This window comes from Anopheles funestus, chromosome 2RL, assembly GCF_943734845.2.
Source record: "Anopheles funestus chromosome 2RL, idAnoFuneDA-416_04, whole genome shotgun sequence".
Taxonomy (NCBI): Eukaryota; Metazoa; Arthropoda; class Insecta; order Diptera; family Culicidae; genus Anopheles; species Anopheles funestus.
In genome coordinates, this window is record NC_064598.1 from 59,475,219 (window position 1) to 59,495,050 (window position 19,832).

Sequence of the window (19,832 nt, forward strand, 5' to 3'; positions counted from 1 at the left end):
GGTTGGCGGTGTAAAGTTTTACTGTACGATAATTGGTTGTGGAAATTATTGCACTGTGCGTGTGCGGCTGTTCAATATGGAATTTGGGATCAGAAGTGTTCTTGGCATTGGGAGTACATGGCTGGAGTAACTAGCTGAAAATAGAAGAATTAGACTTTTGGGAAATGCTGGAAGCTTCTCGTATTAGTGTGCTATCGTAGTGAATGGGTAATTTAGTGTATTAGTTATTTTCGACGTAGTACTAAAGATGAAATGGCAGACTATTGATGAACAGAAGTCAGTTCAAGGATGTGCATGTCTTGAGTCGCTGGATTAAAGGTAAGCACTAGAGAATTCGTGAAAATGCAATTCGATCTAATGTTCACATATTGACACGCTTCGTTGCGACCTTACAAGCTTGTTAGATTTAATGATAACAGCATCTTCTTTGCTGAGAAACCCGCACGGGAATACATCAAACGGCCCAAGAGAAATTGGGAGAGCGAGCGAACTGCCGTCAGGGAGAAAGATCCGAAGGAAAAGAGCATTACACCCGGCATTATTGTCGAGTGGGTGGGTTGCGTTGGGCGAAATGCGGGAGAAGAAAGTGGGAGCCAAACGGTGAAGGTAGCCACGGCACCTACCACGAATTGGTACAAGTCCCCCCACGCACGGGAGGTCCTGAAAGTACACTTTCATTTCGCGCTTGCAACTGTACGTACGAGCCGTGCTGATGATGATGATGATGATGATGGGTGGCCTGCTTTTGCGTTTTTGCTCCGGCTGCAGAATTCGTACCCCGGCCAGACAGTTTGCGGCTGAGGAAGCCGGAGATTGGAGAAGTTTGTCCCACTTTCTTTCTCTCTATCTCTCTCGCGATGGGCAGGGAGGTTTGTTTTCTTTATTTTGCTCCACTCTTTTGTGTACGGTTTGCTGCTGGGCAGCGATGATTTTATGCTTCCACTCTATGCTTAATGGGGGAATGCGTGCTGTATTCCGGTACTACTACTACAACTACTAATATCACTACTAGGCAACGTGGAGTGCCCATCTTGAAGGGAATCATGACTACGATGCGTTTAGATGTCCTTACATGCTCTTCGTTTAAAACCAATTTCAGCGACATTTTTTGCGTTTTTTTTTGCGGATCAAAACTGCATCGCGTACATCGCGAGGCCAAGTGTGGCAACAAGCTGGCCTGCCAGCCGTCCAAGGGTAATCGTCGTCGTCGTCATCGCGTATGCAAATGCGCGTTGTCATATTGGAATTAATGTCTTGCAATGGTCAGGAAGGTCAAGGTTTACGGGTTGATCATTCCTGCAGGTGTTAGATCGGTGCTAAGTACTAATCCACTGTACCCGTCGATCAAAGGTGTTTAAATTGGGGTTGAAAAACTAATTTTTCGTCTGGTGTACCGTACGATTTGAATGGTACATGGTTTAGTATTTTACATTTTAGTGCTGCAAGTATTTGAAACAGAAGGCATTTAACTGTAGGTTTGCAACGATAAGGGACGGGGATTTTTTTTGTATCATGAAGCCACAATTAAACACGATTTCGGTTGAACTATTTTGGACCGCTTAGGGAAACATTCATACACCAAACGGTTGTAAAAGGTCCCAGCCGCTCGGGGTGAAACTTTTATTATGCAAACAAATCGATAGTTTGTTGGTTTATGTTTTGCTTTACCAGCGTACTTCCGCCAACATACACGGGACCAACCGTATCGCGATCGTTTCAAATGGTTGTTCCTTCCTTACCAATCAACTGAGCTTTTACAGTGTAATGCACTTGAACTAGTGGCCTCATTCTGGTTTTTGTGCGCTGGATGTTTACAACGCTACGTAGGGAAGTTGTGTGGTTGTGGAAAACACAAAAAAAAAATGTTTCACAGTTCAACCTTTAATATTGGGCTTTTTTAGTTTGCATTTCTTAAACACCATTTGAAGTTTCGTTATGCAAATTTGTGTTTCTTATCAATTTGTTTTATAAATTATTTTGCAAACTGAAAATGAAATATAACAGCCCTTGTGGCGTTCGGTGTAGGATTTATCAGTTCGTATTGAAAAAAGCTTTCAGCATCTGTACCCATTCCTTTTTTACCCAACTATCACCTGGAAACGTCTGTTCGGGACAGTCAGTAAATTAGCGCAAAACTTAGTTCCGGCAGTGTTAGACACATCGGAGTGGGAAAAGAGGCAACACAGCATAAACGTGCTAATGCAACGGTCAAGTAGAAAGCATTTCAAAGGCCCACTGCCAGAGTAAATCATGATGGTTCACGGTTTTGGGTATTGGTTTTTTGTTGTTGTTGTTTCGCTAGCTTCATCACAGCTGAAAGACGCTGTACATTTTGCTAATAATGTAACCCCAAAATGTCACGTTCGTGAAGTGAAAGTGATCCACTAGGCGTATACATAGTGGCTTTCTTTTGACGGGATTTCCTTTCGTACGCTAACTGATCAAAGCTTCCAGAGATGTTGGGTGGGAAATTGAAGGCGTCCAGAATGGTGCCAACTCTCCTGCCTTACAGGGTAATGGAAAAACAATAAAAGTACTACCCACTTTCTCTTTCTTTTCACAAAGATTCTAAACAGGCCCAAATATTGGCTTTAACTTTGAGTGAAATATTGGCACAAACAATAAAGAAAGAGCAATGCTGATGCTGTAATGAGTGAATGACTCATCTGATAATGTTGTAAGGTGAATGGACTAGTAGAAGAGATAATTCACAAAAAATGTCAAAAAATGATTCGCTTGTAAGAACGTAAAGCACCGTCCGTGTTGCTTTATTTCACTGATAACTTTGCGTTCGTTTTAACCTCAGCAAGTTTTGGAAACGTTAATCCCGTTTTTACTGGATTGTTCGGGTTTGCTATGATTTGGTGATTAGTTGACGTGTTACCGATGGCCAGTAATCGTAGGCAGCAGATTATTAGCATATGTCCCGCATTATGTCACATTCGATTGCGATAGCTTATGTCGTGAGTTTATTCTTTAGAAAATTGAAAATGTCTTCAAATTATTCTTTTATTCCAATTTGAATTTTAGCCATGTTTGAATAGCGTTTAAAAACACATAAAAATGTTGATTTCTATTGAATCTTTTTTTTCTGTAAGCTCCTTTGGGCAATTGCAAAAGACGTTAACGAAGAATTTGGAAAATGCGTCAATTTGATGTAATGAAACATTCCACGAAAATACCGTGAAGCGCAGGATCAGTTTCTCTTTTTCCTGTCGTTTTCCACTGCTTGTTGGTTTGTTATTTACATACGACATTTTTCTAGTCACATGTTAGAAATTATTTTTATATTGAACGATGGCTTAACAGACAGATTGTTGAGGAGAATACAGTGCGTAACATGGCTATATGGACAGCTATTAATTAAATGTCCAAAGGCAAAAATTATACGCAAAAGATATTCCAATAGTTTGTACCGAATTAAATGCCTATCTTTTTACAATTTTAGCAAATTTTCCGCTTCCGATAGTGCGTATTAACATGATTATTAAATATTTAATTTAAAAAATAAAAATGAAATTAATTTTTAAAACATTTCTTCTTATTTTGTGAAAATAAATTCTCAAAAATACTTGCTCTGCGATTTCTTACTTTTCTTTTACTTTATTTACGTGTAGCTTTTACAGCTGAATAGTTAGTATTTCATATACGTAAACAAAATCTACGGGCTGAATGGGATTTAGTACCGATCTTACTCTAATGATTCGCAAAAAAGTATAACAAAAAGTAGAAGCTGAACAAAAGAGAGAATATTTGAACAAACAGCACAAAGAGAAAGGTAGGCATGACATTATTCTGGATTCGGTGTGAAATTTGTGTGCATTTTTTGTTGGTATTTTTAAATTACTCATTTCCATGATTTTCTTAGTAATGTTTTTGTTATGCGAAGCAAGAGAAAACCCCCCTGTTTTTAATTATTTCTATGTTGTGGGTTTTCCCTCCCTAGGCCGTTTTGAGATGTTTGTGATATGCTCTGTAAACAAATGTTAAGAAACGGCCAGGTCGGGTTTATGCAAATATATTTCAACAAGCGTTTGCAAAGTAACAATAACGGATTGGTTTAGAAGACATGTAACGTAAACAGTGTTTAAATGTAATACATTTGCAGTCTAGCTAATCTAAAAATAATTCCATTTTTTACCTGAGGCAAACTTACAAGCATTCGAAAACTTTGGAGATGCGCAAAGGTACATTCAAAACAATAATCAGAAACCTTGACATTACAAGAGCGAATGTAAAAAGTAGTAAAAACAAACTCGTCGCTCATCGTAAAACCAAACATCAGCACGAAGTGAAAGGAAATCCATTAATTTCTACCGTGTCTGAATCAAACTTATTACAATTTACATTTTATGAACAGCAAATAAACTTTAAAACAAAGTCCTTATATGTGCAATACAATTCTCCATTCAACTAAGGATGTTTAAATATTTCAAAATCCGTCAATCCAGAAGCTAGATCAATGACATTAATATGTATGATTTTGGAATTCCTCTTCATTTCCTCGTTATTTATTGCATTCGTTTGCAAGATAAACAGCCTGATTTATATATATAATATACTATTCAGAGGATCAATAGTAATTTGCATTCAATTAACTATTTAGCTCCAACGAGCCGATAGCCAAACGCGATATCTACGATGACATCACTTCATTGTCAACGTGTGAACCTGTCCGAGATATCGTCAGTTCTCATTGGTCTAGTAAATTGGTCCCTAAAGGGATCCCTATTACCGCTGACCTACCAAAGCGCGCTTCTTACTGGCCGGTGCGTCCTTTGCAAAATTAGCGGACATTTTGCGCGTTTAACAGCGTGTATCGTACGCATGTGTGTTTGTTTGCCCTACTGGCCATAAGTGACCGTAGCGACCCAAATTACTGTCTATGCTGTGCCACCCCTTCCTTCCATCACATACCGTGCACAGCGGAGAGGATGTGTCTTTTTACTACCTTTCACTTTTGCGACCCTGCCGAGTGTTGGTGCAATTGCGCTGTACTGTCACCGACAACGTCTGCAGTCGGCGGTCATGTGCGGTCGATGATTCAGGGAGCAGTTCAGTATGTCACACCGCCTTGCAAGCTTTGCTAGCCGACCGGCTTCAATCTGATCGACCGACCGAGTATGTGAATGCTCGCTTTCGTTTATGTTGATATTTCGCCCAAATATCTATGCTCTCGGATGTTCATTGCATCAGCGGCTGACCGCGTATTGTTCGCTATGGGATGCTTTATCAGAATGATGCGACACGGTCGGACACATATATAGAGCTCAGTATTGATATTGGTTAGGCTGCGTTTTTTTATCCATTTAACTTAAATCGAACAGAGTTTGTTATGTTCTGGTGATATGTATAAAAGGTGGTTCTATGAGTATTCCATTTTGCGTCACACTCATTTTTACGTTGTTAGGTGGCTCATCCCATCGTTACGGTTAGAATTTGCAGGTAATCGAATTACGCGTTTGTACCAGGAACTAGTTCTGTCATTTTACCCGATATTAATTACAGCAGCACACATCAGCATTCGCTTGTGCTCTTGATTGGGTATGGTAAGTGAAATTAATGCAAAAAGTAGTAGTTCTTGGGTTTGTCATTCTTATCTGTAAGTGACGTAGCTGGTATGAATTTTTTTTGTAATTAAAAATCGTTTAATGTTTGTATGCATGCAGGCAATAAAGCATCCTGCACACTGTGGATAGATTGTAAAATATTATAGAAAATTTTGAAACAGACAATCTAACAACGATCACTTTCCTGGAGGATATCCTGGAGCACATGGCTTTTGCAATATCTTCACTGATTTCAAGGTCGCATACGACTAACATATGTCAATCATCTCATTTGGAACGCTGGACAAACTAGCTTGGATTTTGTTATTGATAATGACCAACGTAACATGCCAGATGATGGTGGATGTAATGGCTCCCAAAGCCATTTGGTCTGTACCGCGGAGATGGGCTTGCTAGTCGTCTCTTCAACTTCACACTACTAGAGAGCCAACTCGGTGGTGGAAAATTCCAGGGATCTTCTCCTATCAAACATTAAAAATGCTAGTCTATGCTAAAGATGTAGATAACATAGGTTTATGGTTTTTGTACGTAGCAGCTGCTCACAAAAATATAGACTATAGTTTACACAGGCAGACTGCGATGAATACTGATCTATATGCAGGGGTTATAGCTGATCGCACCTTTCAAGGTCGACTAAAAAACATCTCGCGTACTAAACTCCTTCTCGAATTTAGGACTATATGAAACCCAGTACTCACAAACGCCTTAGAGACATGGACTCTTCCCTAGGTAGCCATATACCTGTAAACAAAAATGTCCAAAGAAATCGAATGCCTAATGTTTTGGATGTTTGTTATAATAAATGTAGTCTATTTAGAGATTGTGCACACTTAATAAAATAATGCATTAAAAAATTGAAACACTGATTAATCTTCTATCAGAGCAGCTGCACTGATAAGGTATTAGCGAACGTTACTTTGTGCTCTCGTTGCGATAGCGTATTTATTTTCAGCACATGCAGTCTCTTTCGCTGATGCAATGAATCTTTCTATTAACGAAACCATGGAACGTTTGAATAAGAATGCTAAAGCATGTAATACATACATACGCGTTTTAAATTCCTTCACCAAGGATGCTACAGCACACTTGTAGGTGCACCTCGTTGGCCCCTTGAGTGCTATCACACTCAGTTTGCATCATAGTGCACTCGACCAGATAACCGGCGGGTTAATGAATTCCCCGCACTCAAAAGTGCATGATTCAGCAAGTGAAGATGCATATAAATGCATACCGAGCATCAGCAGCACGGGCCTCGCTCGGATTGTTACGGGTGTCTGCTGCCAAGGCCAATGAGGAAGCTGACCATTTGGTTCCGTTTGCGCTGGTGGATGTCACCATGCGGAGACGTTGTTGAAGCAAAATAGTTCAATGCTACCCAGTCATTGCTTTAGATATGCTTAGTGTATTTCTCGGTTTTCGTCCTTCCCAGCAAGGTTCCTTGCCGTTGAAATTTGCATTACTATTATTATGCACCAGCTAGCACCCATTAAAATTGGAAAGAATATTAAGATGGAATAGGAAGTCGTCAGGCATCGTTGATTCAAATGAGGCCACACAATTCCCGTGCTCTGCGCTGAAAAAGCTTATTCCGAATGAATTGAAGCGGAAGATTTTATAGTGCTATCAACCAAATATTTAAAATATTTTTTTACGTTCTATATTTCAGTCTTGTGATAGATTATAGTTTTGTGCTTGAGCTAGTCAGATCAGGATTTTGTACATTGACAGATGAACTAATTATAGTATAAATTTATCCAAAGCAATCAGTTCGATAAACTGATTGGACAAGAATGAATATTGCAACGAACCATTATGAGATGTCAGTATTACGGGTTTCCGGTTTCGATCCGGAACCACGTGTCAAATGAAACGTGGAATGCCATAGCCAAGGACGTCCAGAATCAGGAAATTGAATTGATTTAAATACAAATTCTACAACCACTCCAACACTCCCCGATTGCTGGCTGTCACTTGTGAGACACTCAATCCTATCCATTTCTAACTAATTAGGTTTTGCTGTGTCTTTGCCAATTATGTTGCAATAAGCGATTGAACGGATCATTGCGGATCATCATGGACAAAAAGCAAGAAGCGCAGTCCATTTTATTCGTTGTAGTCGAAGGTGCGATTCTGATAGAATGTCACAAGCAAATGAATCTTATCGGTTTTTATATTTCTAACAAATTTAGCAGTATTTTTGTTAAGATTAGCTTCTTACCATCTACATCTTCCTTCACAACTTCTTACAAATGTTTAGCGATAAAATGGTAAAATTGGAATCAATTCTGGAATGTGTTCAAGTTGAACTGAGGTGTAAGGCTGTAAGGTGAAACTGATTCTGTGCAAAACGTTATTAACAGTTAAGAATGTTTTGTACAGAAAAAAAAATTACATATCTACCACTACGCATTTCACTTCAGCTTGGAAATTATCTCGAAGTGGAATCTTTCTTAATTCTACTCAAAAATCGTGGATTGTACGGCTATTCAGAAACAAGACTAAATCGTCTATCTAGAATTGAGACACGATGTGTGTTCGGTTTCGTGTGAGTAAGAAACGATCGATATATTTGCTGTATTGTGTTGAGTAAGCATGCAAAAAGAAAAAGAAATCAGCTTTCAAAGCTGCGTTCAAAGATCAATCAAGAAGTTGAAATACGCAACGCACCCAACCTTACACAAGATCCATGACCGAGGTGCTCCACCGGGTCGATAGACATCAATGATCTTGCATGTACCGATGTATGGCCGGACAAGCTTCCAGTACCGATCGCTTAGTAGAACGTGACACAAATTCTCGGCCCCACCAGTGCGGTCCAATGGGCTTGTGCAAGCATAACACCAATGCGATACAGTGCCTCGTAAAATTGGCAATCAGTTTCCTCTCGAATCTCCACACGACACTAGTTCGCACCGAGCAGACGTGTGTTTGTTGGGTAGAAATGGAGGGACGAAGGGCGCACGAGAGGGTAGCTTACAGCATGGACATAGGATCGGAACAAGTTTTTGATAGCAGTTTTTTTCCAATCCCTTTGCCTCCATCGCCGTTCGCTAGCTGAACTCCGAAAGAAGCTTACAAATGGTGGCCCATTGCTCGGAGGGAGATGCGTGATGCTTTGGTTCGGGTTTACCATGTGGCCACCACACCGGTTCTAGGTTTAACTCGCCCAAGGAGCAACGCGCCCCCGATCTAAGCGCTCCGACACGGTCTGACACCAAATCCCATGAACGAATTTCATCACGAAGTGTAGTGATCGCCGCAACGCACTACCTTTACTTGGTCGTTTGTGTTTGGAACTTTTGCGAACTGCAACGTCCGCTTGCCTCTCCGATGCATGATCTTCAAAGAGTTCGATCGTGTGCGGGTACGGTTGATGTGTTGTGGAGAGTCAAGCATTTCGAGAGCCGACTGCAATCCATGCACCAAACCCGTCTGTCGCACCAAAACCGCTCGTACTCCGACCGAACGCAATCACGCTGTAAGGGAGAAAGACGTACCAGACTTTGCACGCTTACGGCGGCCAATTGCCGGGTGCAGTACAGTATACGCTCGATATGTAGGTCACGGTGGCATTCGAATCGAAACGGCCGCACTCTTTGGCGACTTCGTTTAGAATTATATGCGCACGGTGGGATGAACCGGACGATGGTACCGGTGTCGGACCTGCACTTTAGCAATCGCCACGGAGCAGGATTTAGACCGATCAAGAAATAGTGGCATAGGTGGTAGTATGCGTTTCAGAGTGGTTTGATTACAAATTAAGATTTCGTTAGCCAACACTGCTAACGATACGCTTGCCATTACGGAACGTGGCAAAGGTGTAGTTTAAAAAATGTGTTTTTTTTATCAAACTTTCAGAATTTTTATAAAGTTGTTCTAGAACTCCACAACATGATTTTTCTTCTTTTCTGAAAGTGCCTTTTTGATTACGCCCGCTTCATATCGGGTTTCAATCTTGTTTTGATTCAATTTAGTTGAACTGACTTGATGGTCAATATTTGCTGCTAGGGTTTTATTTAGAAGCTAGAAGTGATTTCACCCACAACCTTCGGTATATTATATCCAGAGATTCGACACTTTGGGCAAATGTCACCAAGACGATTACTGAAGGTATCGTGGAAATGTGTTACTACCGCACTAAGTATTTCTGTGCATCAAATTCTAAGTTTATTAATAGTCTAACTAGACAGTGATGGTATTATAAAAGTTAACATTAAAATAAGGGATGTAAATTGTTTGAGGGTTATTATCAATGGCATTGATGGTGTAACGATTAGCTAGTATTGCACTAATGAAGCTATTAATCATTCTTTATTTCATCATCACAAACCGTGTGTAATGCAGCCCTAGAGTAATTATCTTCAGAAGTTCGTTAAGAGTGTGAATAAAATAGTGAACATTCTTTCATATTATGCGTTCGTCGATCAGTGTTGTCTTCAAACGCAGCACTGTGCGTAATTGGTTTGTTTTATATTTTTTCCCCTCCCGTTTGCTATCGTAAGTGGCAAAGCACGCAACAAACTGTACTCCCATTCGAAACAGCGTCACTCTGCAGCGGTTAGAAATCCGTCATCCCAAGTCTTAAAACGGTCAAAATAGGTTGAATTTGGCCGAAAAAGTGAATCTACCGCTCGTTAGGCACTCGAAAAGCCTTCGCTCAGCAGATGTGAACATTTGCCGCTGTCACTCGCGGCGCTACTGTTGGACAAAAAATTAGTATGCTGCGATGTCAATGTCAACACGTTTACGCGATCGCAAATAGCAACGGAGACGATCGCGATCCAAACGCTCACGTTGGCGGCATGGTGCCTTGCGTTTTGGGGTTGGTTTCCTTGAGATTGAAGTTCAGTCATAAATCGGTATTTACGCACACAGCCATGCTAACGGCAAAATTAATCACGCACACACACGGACACACGCACACACAGAGTCACGGGTTCCGTTGTAGATAGCGGAAATCCACCGCCCCGCAGAGATGTCTTCGCCCGTAATCACGCTGGGAATGCGTTGGATGCGTAGGAAAGAATCGTTCCGCTGTACGTTTCGATGCGTTCTGCTCGTTGGTTGGAGACACGAAAGTCGTTAGACATACGCGACTGAACGCATTGCTCGACGTGAGTGTGAGCTAATGAACAGCTTTTCGAAAGCTTGATGATGTGCAGATATCGTTTGCCGATAGAGTAGCAACTAAGTATTACAAACCACTCTGGGACGAAAGATACGCCAGTGATCGCGGTTAGTTTCGACAAGTACAAACATATTGCGTATCCCACTGGAGCGGATGGACAAAATCCGTTGAGGTGTGCACAAACATCATCACGCTTCTAAGTACGTGTCTAAGGAGCTTACCCATCCACAAGGGGAGGGTTGGGCCTATGTATGGGGAGGATAGCGTATTGTGGACACATAATAGTCACAACACTGCACAGCTAGCACAGTGCACAGTGGTGGCCTTGTGTCAAAGCGCTAGGTTGTCATTTTTCAAGCCAACACGGCTGAAAGTGTCACGTTTCCTGCCATCCTCCGATTTTCGCACGCCACCTCTTCCGCGGTGCACAATGTATTTGTCCCGCTCGTCGTTTGTAAAAGGTAGCATTATACCTCTTTCAATGTCTGCCAAATGGAAAGCATCTCGCGGTAAGCCCTACGCACACATACAGCCAGACGGGGGCCCCATATACAATTAACCTTCCTGTACCGTGTACGGTGAACAGAGCCTGCCATCATAGTGCATACCAGGCCCGGAATCACGTCCTACGTAAGCACTGCGTAGTGTTGAGCATGACTTTTTTTGCGCTCCCTTCCCCTGGTCGTTGAATCATTTGACCATTAACCGCGTTTTAATCTTCTGGTGTAACATCCGTTCTGTGACAGCCTCAGGTGCTGTCGACACTGAAGAACCCGAGTGTCCATTGCACATTAGGAGAAAGCTTTTAATTGCGCAATTAACTACGGCTGGATATGACACGATACATACGCTTGTTTTGCAGCAGGATAATGAAGATTTTTAATTTTGTTTTTATTTTCTTTTTGTTTCTTAAAGACGGAAACGAAAAGTAACCTTGAATATTCCATTGAGATTTACAGTAGTCGAGATTTGTGAAACTAGAAATGTTGTACCCATACAAGACCTTAGCGAATGTTAATCTATATTTTATTTTCCTCTTGATTGATAAGCAACCTGATGATTACTTTAAAACGACTCACGATATAAAATTAGTCGTTCCAGTCTGGTTTTTTGAACATATTTTCTTTAATAATTGAATTTTGAAAATGTTAATTTCGAGAGTTGAACTAACGCGTCCTCTTTTCAATCTCTAGCTAAGATCTGAAGGTTATCGGAGTCTCGGGAAATTAGATTTCCCGAGATTAGATCGGAGATTAGATCTCCGATTCCACCGATCAGGTAAACGTTGTAAAACTATGAGATTTGTGATAAACGAGATAAACACAAAAATACTTATTATTATAGCAGTCGTAATCTGTTATTAATGTCCATGTCATTTGAATGATACTAGACGATCCAGCGGTTCCAGAGTTTCTTTTTGTCAGGCATTTAGGGGAGGAGATAGAGACAGAGTGATGGCGTTGATGCATTCATCACACGATTATGGTTGACCCTGAACGGTGCAGAGGATTCCTGCACCTGATACATAGTAAGTAAGTATCCCTCAGGAAGACGACCATGAGCTTTGTAACTTTCAGCATTGAATTTTACAACTTGTAAAACAATTAGATCGCGATTCAAAAGGTGAATACGCCGCATTGCTGACAAAGTACGTCAGTACTTTATGTGTCTTACGGTTGACCTTTTTTACAAATTAGCACCAATTTCTTATGGAGGGGCGTACAATGTTTTTCCCCAACAAAGAACAGGCACAGTGGCCACAGTCGATCCAAAGCTTGGTGAGGATGACATCATGTATTTGAAAAACCTTCCCGCACTATCTTGAACCGTGTTTATATTTGTGTAAGCTTTCGGAGAATGTTTAAGGTAGGCGACGGTTTCGACCTACTTCTGTCAACCTGAGCCGATAGAACAACTGCAACCTGGGGGCAGTGATGTGATGCAGCATACGGGAAGACCGAATGTTTTCCATTTGTACTCAGTCGTCCGTTTGAACCACCCAAAACAAGATACAGTTGTATTGGGGCTCAAATGTTGTTGTGCTTCAAAGGTATCGCAGCACACCGCTAGCTAAAAGGTGAGGATCGATCATTTACCAGGTACAGTGGAATCGAAATCGAAAACTAACGGTATTTGTGGCTAGTGTTTGGTTGATTAGAATTAGAAGACTTCATACGCTGGAACGGTGATATAACGGGAAATGTATGCAAAAGAAAATGAACGAACGAAACGATTAAACCCTTGACGGTGCAGCAATGCCCTCCGCTCGCGCCATCCGCTCACTTTATCATGAAGCAACTTCACACAAAGTGCAACTGCAACGCGGAAGAAGCCAGATATTTCAATTGGGCAAAGCAAGTGTTGCTCCCGCTGATTTGCATAGCCTTCGGTCGACGGACGAGGTGGCAGGTGGCAGCATCAGCTCAACATGCCAAGGCATTGTTTGGCCAACCACCGATACGTCCCTGGGAGAGGCGTCGGTGGCAATGTAATAACCACGAAAACCTCCACTGCACTCGCGGTAGTAGAGCTGTTTACCTCTTTGGTAGTGAGAGCGTGGCTTGAAATTACACAAAACTCATGTGCTATTTTCCTGCTTCCGCTTTTGCTTTCTGCAACAAACAAGACGCCCTAGCCCTGGAACCTGTGGTCTTTTGTACACGATTGTAGACAGGGTACGAGAGGGCCGGCAGTGGTGCAGTGTAGATGATTTTCTGTTATTGTGCGCAAATATGCCACAATGTTGAATTTACCGTGCACGGAGACGCTGGTTGGGGGTTTTGACGTGTGACATAATCCACCCGTACCGCAAGGAATCATGCAAGTTTATTTATGCTTTTCTTTTAGCCGCTGAAATGAAGATCCTTTTATGGTGGTTCTCATTTCCCTGCAGCAGAGATGCAAATGGAAATGTGTAGGTATTATTTCAACCATTGAAATGTTTCCTTCACGAAGCAAATGAGAGTGTGCAACCACAAAAACACAACTGCCATACCGAGCCCATCGTTAATAATCACCGTACCTACGTAGGGGAGCAAATACATATTTGCTTAACATAATGCATTGTACCAGCCCAACGGAATTCATTCAACGTTTGAGAACGAACGACAACACCGACCGAGCAACTGGCCTGCTGGCTGGCTGGCTGGCTGCTGCTACAAGCGCTGATAAGTCGCAGTGCATCATGTACTGCACTCCAAATCTAGTGCATTAGTGATAAGAAAGCCAAAGCAAAGATTTCGTCGCTGCTTTGTTTCGGTTGCGCTCCGCGTCGCTGAGCGCTTGTTGGATTCCATCGCAATCAGGTGTGTATGGCCAATGACTTCGGTGTTGGTGTTTGCGCCGACTGGCAAGCTGGCAAAGAATGGTAAAAGTTGACGCGCTGCAGAAATACACAACCAAACGAAGGAAAAAAGAACCTAGCTTCCCGTCCAGCGAGTTTGTTGAAGCACGCTGCAGTGTTGCGCGGGAATGGAAGCGTTCCGGTAACGCGAGACGATCGCGAACACTTTAGAAAGGGCGAAAAGGGGAAGTGGGGGAGGATCGTACCGGTCGGGCATTAATTGCTCTCGCATACTCTGGGGTTCGCATACAAACGTGTCACCTAAACGGTGAACCCGATGCACCACGAAGAACGAGCGGACAGCCAGTACTAGAACGTACGCGCTGCTGTTTAGCGTACTCTGCTCAGCTCAGCTGCTGCTGCCCCTGCCTATACGTTGCATTGGTAGTGGTGATGGGGCGGCTGCTAGATCGTTTGCACAAGATCGTGTGGGTCTGGCTCGCGCGCTCTAGGGTGGTAGGGTGGTTTGTCTGGCCGAGCACCGAGCCCGTCCGCGCGATCAGTTTTGTTTTCCATTTTGAAGTGTAATGATCGCTAGTCGCTAAAAAAAACTTCCGCAGCTTTGCAAGCTTTGCAGTGAAGACGAAGAAGGCCTGACTCTTCGTGTGCCAGTGCTGCTTCGGTGTGTAGCGTTTCTCGTGCGATGTGTGTAGTTGGTGTTGCTGTAGGTAGTGGATGAAAGCAAGTAAATAAAGAGCAGGGCAGTAATGGACGGGAGGCGGAACATCTTCCGTTGCGTTTCTGGATGGATCGTTGCTGAAAGGGGTTGCATAGAGAACAGTTTTTTGCTGTCGTGGTATCGGGCTCGTTGCTGATCGATCGAACGGGAATCGAATAGGGGTGTAGTGGTCTGCATGTTCCAGCTGGTTCGACTTGAGTTCGAACAAAAAACAACTGCTACGACTGGTTTGCTACATTCGCCGCCCAGTGTCGATTAAGTTCGAACCGTTTTTTTGTGGGAATACGAATATCTGAAGGTTATGAACCGTTTTGTCAAGGATTGCAGATTCCGTAAGACTTTCGTAGTCGGGCACAGCTATAAATGTGACGCACACACGTAGGCACACAATCGCGAACCACATTCGCTTCATCGTTTCTAGTATGGCATCGTGTTGGGACATACGTACGCGCTGTGCTGAAATCGTGGCCTTTGTGATGGTCAAGTCGGCGAGATGCTCTCTAGACCGATGGTGACAATAAAAGCTCGAACGCATGCGGAGGACAGAACGAAGAAAGATCATCGAAGGCAATTTAGTATGCGTTCCGTACCGGTTCGAACCGATCCGATCGATCATCGCATGATATCGATAGCTATCAAAAGCTTCGAGCTGAAGGTATTACTCACTATTGGCTAAAATCCGCTTACCAAATTCGAACGCCATTTAATGCTTTGGTCCCTGCGCCGTTGAAACACGCTGACGTACATAGGGCCTCATATCGCGTGGCTAACTCTGAAGCTGCTCAGAAATCTTACCTCAATGTGACAACGCAACGGAGCTGATTCTTTTGCGCAATTCTGTACATTTGCGGTCGAGGTTTTAGCATCGACGGCCGGTTGGCTAGCGTTGACAAATGCTAATTAATTTGCCATCAGCGTGTTTACTTCGGTTGCTATCATTTGCTGGTTTTCTTGTTGGGAAATCCGCACTGTATATGATAAGGTTTTGAAAGTAGTAAGAACAGTAACCTGTTTTAAGTCGGTGATCCACCTGTCCGGCCCTACACTACTCCGCCCCAAGGAAACTTGTTTCAATATGTTGCCCAAACCCGTAATGATTGTGTGTGTCTCATCTTTTCGTACTCGTATCGTTCATACAGTTGTGGAACAAAATGATCTTTGATGTCCGCAAGATTTGTAACACGCGTTGTGCACATCAACGAGAAGGACGTCGAAGAGAATTGGTCTTGTTTTTTTGCGGTGACCGGTGTACTAACTTTCAAGGTACATTACATTCATCTCACAGGCCTTGAGTAAATGTTTTACTCGTTGGGACATAAGAAAAAAAGGTGTTCCAGTATCCTTGACCGTGAACATCAACGGATCCCTTGACGACTACATGCGTTCACTAATTGTAGGGAGGCGTAAGTCCTGATCGCCATAAGCTGGTGGTGGGAGCCGTGTGTGTTGGTGGTGCTTGTAAGAATGACCAAATTTATGACACAACATTCTTTTTGTTGTTGAGATAGACCCGAAAAACTTGATTCGAAGTGTAACAGTGTGCTGCTGCCGCTGTAGCGAACGACGGAAGAACGTACGAAAATCATAAAAATTATACACTGTTCTGGGTAGTGTTCCGTCTGCCCCGTTCGGAGGGTGGCTTACCTTGGAAAGTGTTTTCTGTACGAGTGCGTCTGAGATTGATGGTAACAATACTAGCAGGGACCCATCCATTTACTCGACCGGAGTAACAGACCGGTCATGATGGTAGTGATGCGAGATTGGAGGCTAAGGATTTGGAGAAGGTTTCAATAATGCAAGGTTAAGGTTAGTGTTGCCTAACAGTTGAAGGACTACTTTGTCATTTGCTCATTGGCAAGGGAGCACAGTAAAGATCTAATTGAGTGAGACCCCGCCCCATTAGTGGTTCGATAAGATAGATGCATATCGCTAGTCAGAAGTGCCTTGACTTACATTTATTCTGCCCAACATTTCGCCACACGCACCTAGTCACATGTTGCCTAAGGTGTTGCCTAAGGGATGTATGGTAAACCAAGTCGACACCCAAATCCTTTCCGATGGTGACCGGATGATAAAGTCATCGATTGCTGCCCCCTAGTGAATGTATATTTTATTGTGCAAATAACCTTAGCCATATCCTTCGGCACCTGCCGACCAGCCGGTTCTATAGCAAACCAACTGTGGCGACTCGTGTTCTCGTTCTAGTGATATATGTAGCCTCGCAATGTTAGTGAGACAAAGTGTAAAAGTATAGTGCGTAATGGCACTGCTGTCGTGCTTGCACGTATCTTTTTTTTTTCGTTGTCCGCTTCAATCGCCATGACCATATTTCCTTGGAGAGACTGCGAGGGTTAAAGTTAATCAGAACGATGGCGCTATAATGTGACGCTCCTTGAATGGTGCAGCTTAGAAGCAATGGCAGGTGACACCGTGTACTTGCGGCTCACTGCGGGTCTTTGGGGTCTTACGTACGTTGGTCCATCCATTGGTCCAGATCCGTTGCCACCATTCAATAGGTAGCGGACGAGCATGATAATTAATATGAATTTTTAATACAACCAATAAGCAACTGTCGGACACGAAGTGTGTAAGTGGGAGGGTATATATATTTTTTTCTTCTCCACTATCGTGCTAATAACTGCAACTATCTTACCTCTTTGTCGTGTGGGCTTTGTGGACGAGTCGCGCGTGTCTATATTAATATGCTTGTTTGTTTTTTGCTGTTCCCTTTCGTGCTAGTAATTCTTGTGCTCTTGTCTGTGACGACCTTTTGATTTCAGTGCTGTTCCAGCCATTGAAGTCGACAGCGAAGACGGTAGCAGCCGCAGGTGACACTTGGATAGTGCCATAGCTGTGCTTAAGAAGTGCTTAGTGAAGTAATCGGAGTGTGGTAGGGCAGGATAACGAGAAGAAGAAAACTTCCATCGTGGGGGGGGGGGGGGGGGGGGAAGATGTTGGGGTGTTGGGTCAATGGATCGTGAGCCATTTTATGCTAACTGAAGCATAAACGCATGACCGTGAAACTTCCTTCGAATGAACTTGTGTGCGAGTGTATGTGTACGATCACGTAATTGCAATTCAGTAAAAGTGCAACAGAGCAGCGGGAAACAAACAAACGCACCATCAGCAACCTGCTGTGTGGTAAAATAGCAACAGAATATATGTGCAAGGTGTGTGACTATGTGTGACGCGCTGCTCGAATTTGCTGATTACAGTAAAAATCACACTGAAGAACTTTCATCCGATCCGCAAGATTGAACAAAGTGTTAAAGTTGTAGTGTAGATCCGATTAAACCGACAGGCGGCATACTACTGACTGCAGCATAATCTGCTCTACTTCCTTTTCTTCTTTCTAAAATAAATGATTCATTAAAATTTGTGTTTATAAGCTGTGCATAAAGAACGATGCGGTTCGATTGAATCGGTTGTGAAGTGAATCGATTATAAAAATTGGCTCAACAGAGTGTCTGCGCGTTTCCGTATGGGTGTATGTGACTGTGTGTATGTGTGCGAATGTGTGTGCGTGAGAATGGTGTCTGAAAGAATGGATGAAGATCGGAACGAATGGCGCTGAAACTATAACCATGCCCGTGCATGGTACCACATACGGTTGCGTGAAAGGTGATACACGATCAATTAGGAAGTTGTAGCAGAAATTGAGGCGAAATATTGATATCAGCTCCCACACAAAGATGGATCAATGATCGCAAATGAAAGAAACTGCCTTGTGTTTACGATGTCTCTGGATGGTGGATATTGACGTGTGAGATGCGTAAATAAGTGTTTTTTTTAGGCAAATGTTCACAGTCCGCTTGGACCGGGATCGCACCGTCAATTCCACCGCCAACAAAAACCAATTGTTCACACAATTGCTGTTTAAAGTGTGTGCAATAGTGATCGTTAATTTTTCGGTGAATTTTCAATGTTCCGTTCCAGCAGTATCCCGCGTGCAGTGTTTGGTGCGTGAAAAGCTGGTGTGAAAAAATAACGCCGGGCGATTGTCGCTTGTAAGAAACTTTGGTGTGAAAATGGTTAACGTTGCCATTTCGGCATCCAAGTAAACCGTGTTGCCGTGTGCCATTTGTCTCAGGTGTCTGGCGCGTTGAGCAAGCGTTAAAGTGAACGGTCGTACAGTTCGTGAGTCTTTGTTCTATTTTGTGTCTGTTTCCGCGCGAGAGTGCAACAACAACTGATTCCTTGGCGGGAAAAAAAAAGATTGGAAAACGAAACCCAACAAAACACGAGCAAAAGGCCTACGCAGCGACGAAGCAGAGAGTTACACAGAGTTGAGAAGAATATTGTTAAAGCCCGTGTGGTTACTTAGCTGATCCGTCTTATTTGCCAAAACGATTGCTCCAGTTTAAGTTGCGCACTCATCTACTCGTTTCGAGCAGAGTCCGGAGCGGAGGAAGTGATATATGGGCCTGTAGGGTTACTGCGAGAATTGGCGAACATCGTACAGAGCAGGTAGACTGGCCACCGATTGTTTAAGGTAAGTACCTGGTTTTCATGTTTTAAAACAATGCCAAAATTATACTTGAAAAAAAAAATACAGTTAAACGATAAATATTAATAATTACTAAGCATACAGCCACATGTAAAGTTAAATGTTTTGTACGTTTCGTCATAAAGAGTCGATTCACCAAGAAGAAAGAATCTCAAGAAATTCCATTCCCAGTATTTGACGTAAGATTAAAGATCACTCACGCACGTGCGCTCATTTATTACCCGTTTCCTTCATTTGGGACACTGCTCGGGACCTAATGTAAAGTAATAAGTGCTTTCAACCAAGGTGAATCGTATGTGAGTTTGAAAACGAACGCACATTATTAGCGTTTTGTAGCAGTACCTTTCGCATAATGAAGCCTCGTTTTTGTTTGCTTCAAGCCGAATGGAAGGTCCTTGACAGCTGCCGGTAGCGGTATTGCTTTGAATTGACGTAGTAATAATGGATCGGGGAAAATGATACAATCCGCGCCCGGTGACTTGTTTACGTATTGCTTACTAATACGTAAACAGCATCAGATCCAACGTGCTTTCGGATATCCAGCTATCTAGTGTTTGCCGTGGTTTTAGAAGACACGATAGGAAAACTGGTTTTTGGAGGACTAG

General features: G+C 42.8%; 1 protein-coding gene across 12 annotated transcripts in view; it reads left to right on the plus strand.

Moving 5' to 3' along the window:
- Window positions 1-19,832, plus strand: part of LOC125761586 (protein gustavus) — a 115,219-nt gene that overhangs the window by 649 nt on the left and 94,738 nt on the right. For 2 of the 12 annotated variants that reach the window (XM_049422830.1, XM_049422838.1), the window contains one exon: window positions 18,657-19,212. The gene's annotated coding sequence lies outside the window, so the exon portion shown is untranslated. Of the gene's footprint in view, window positions 1-324; window positions 17,549-17,655; window positions 17,862-18,656; window positions 19,213-19,832 lie in introns of those variants that run through there. The other 10 variants (XM_049422828.1, XM_049422827.1, XM_049422832.1 and 7 more) reach the window with 10 other exon arrangements.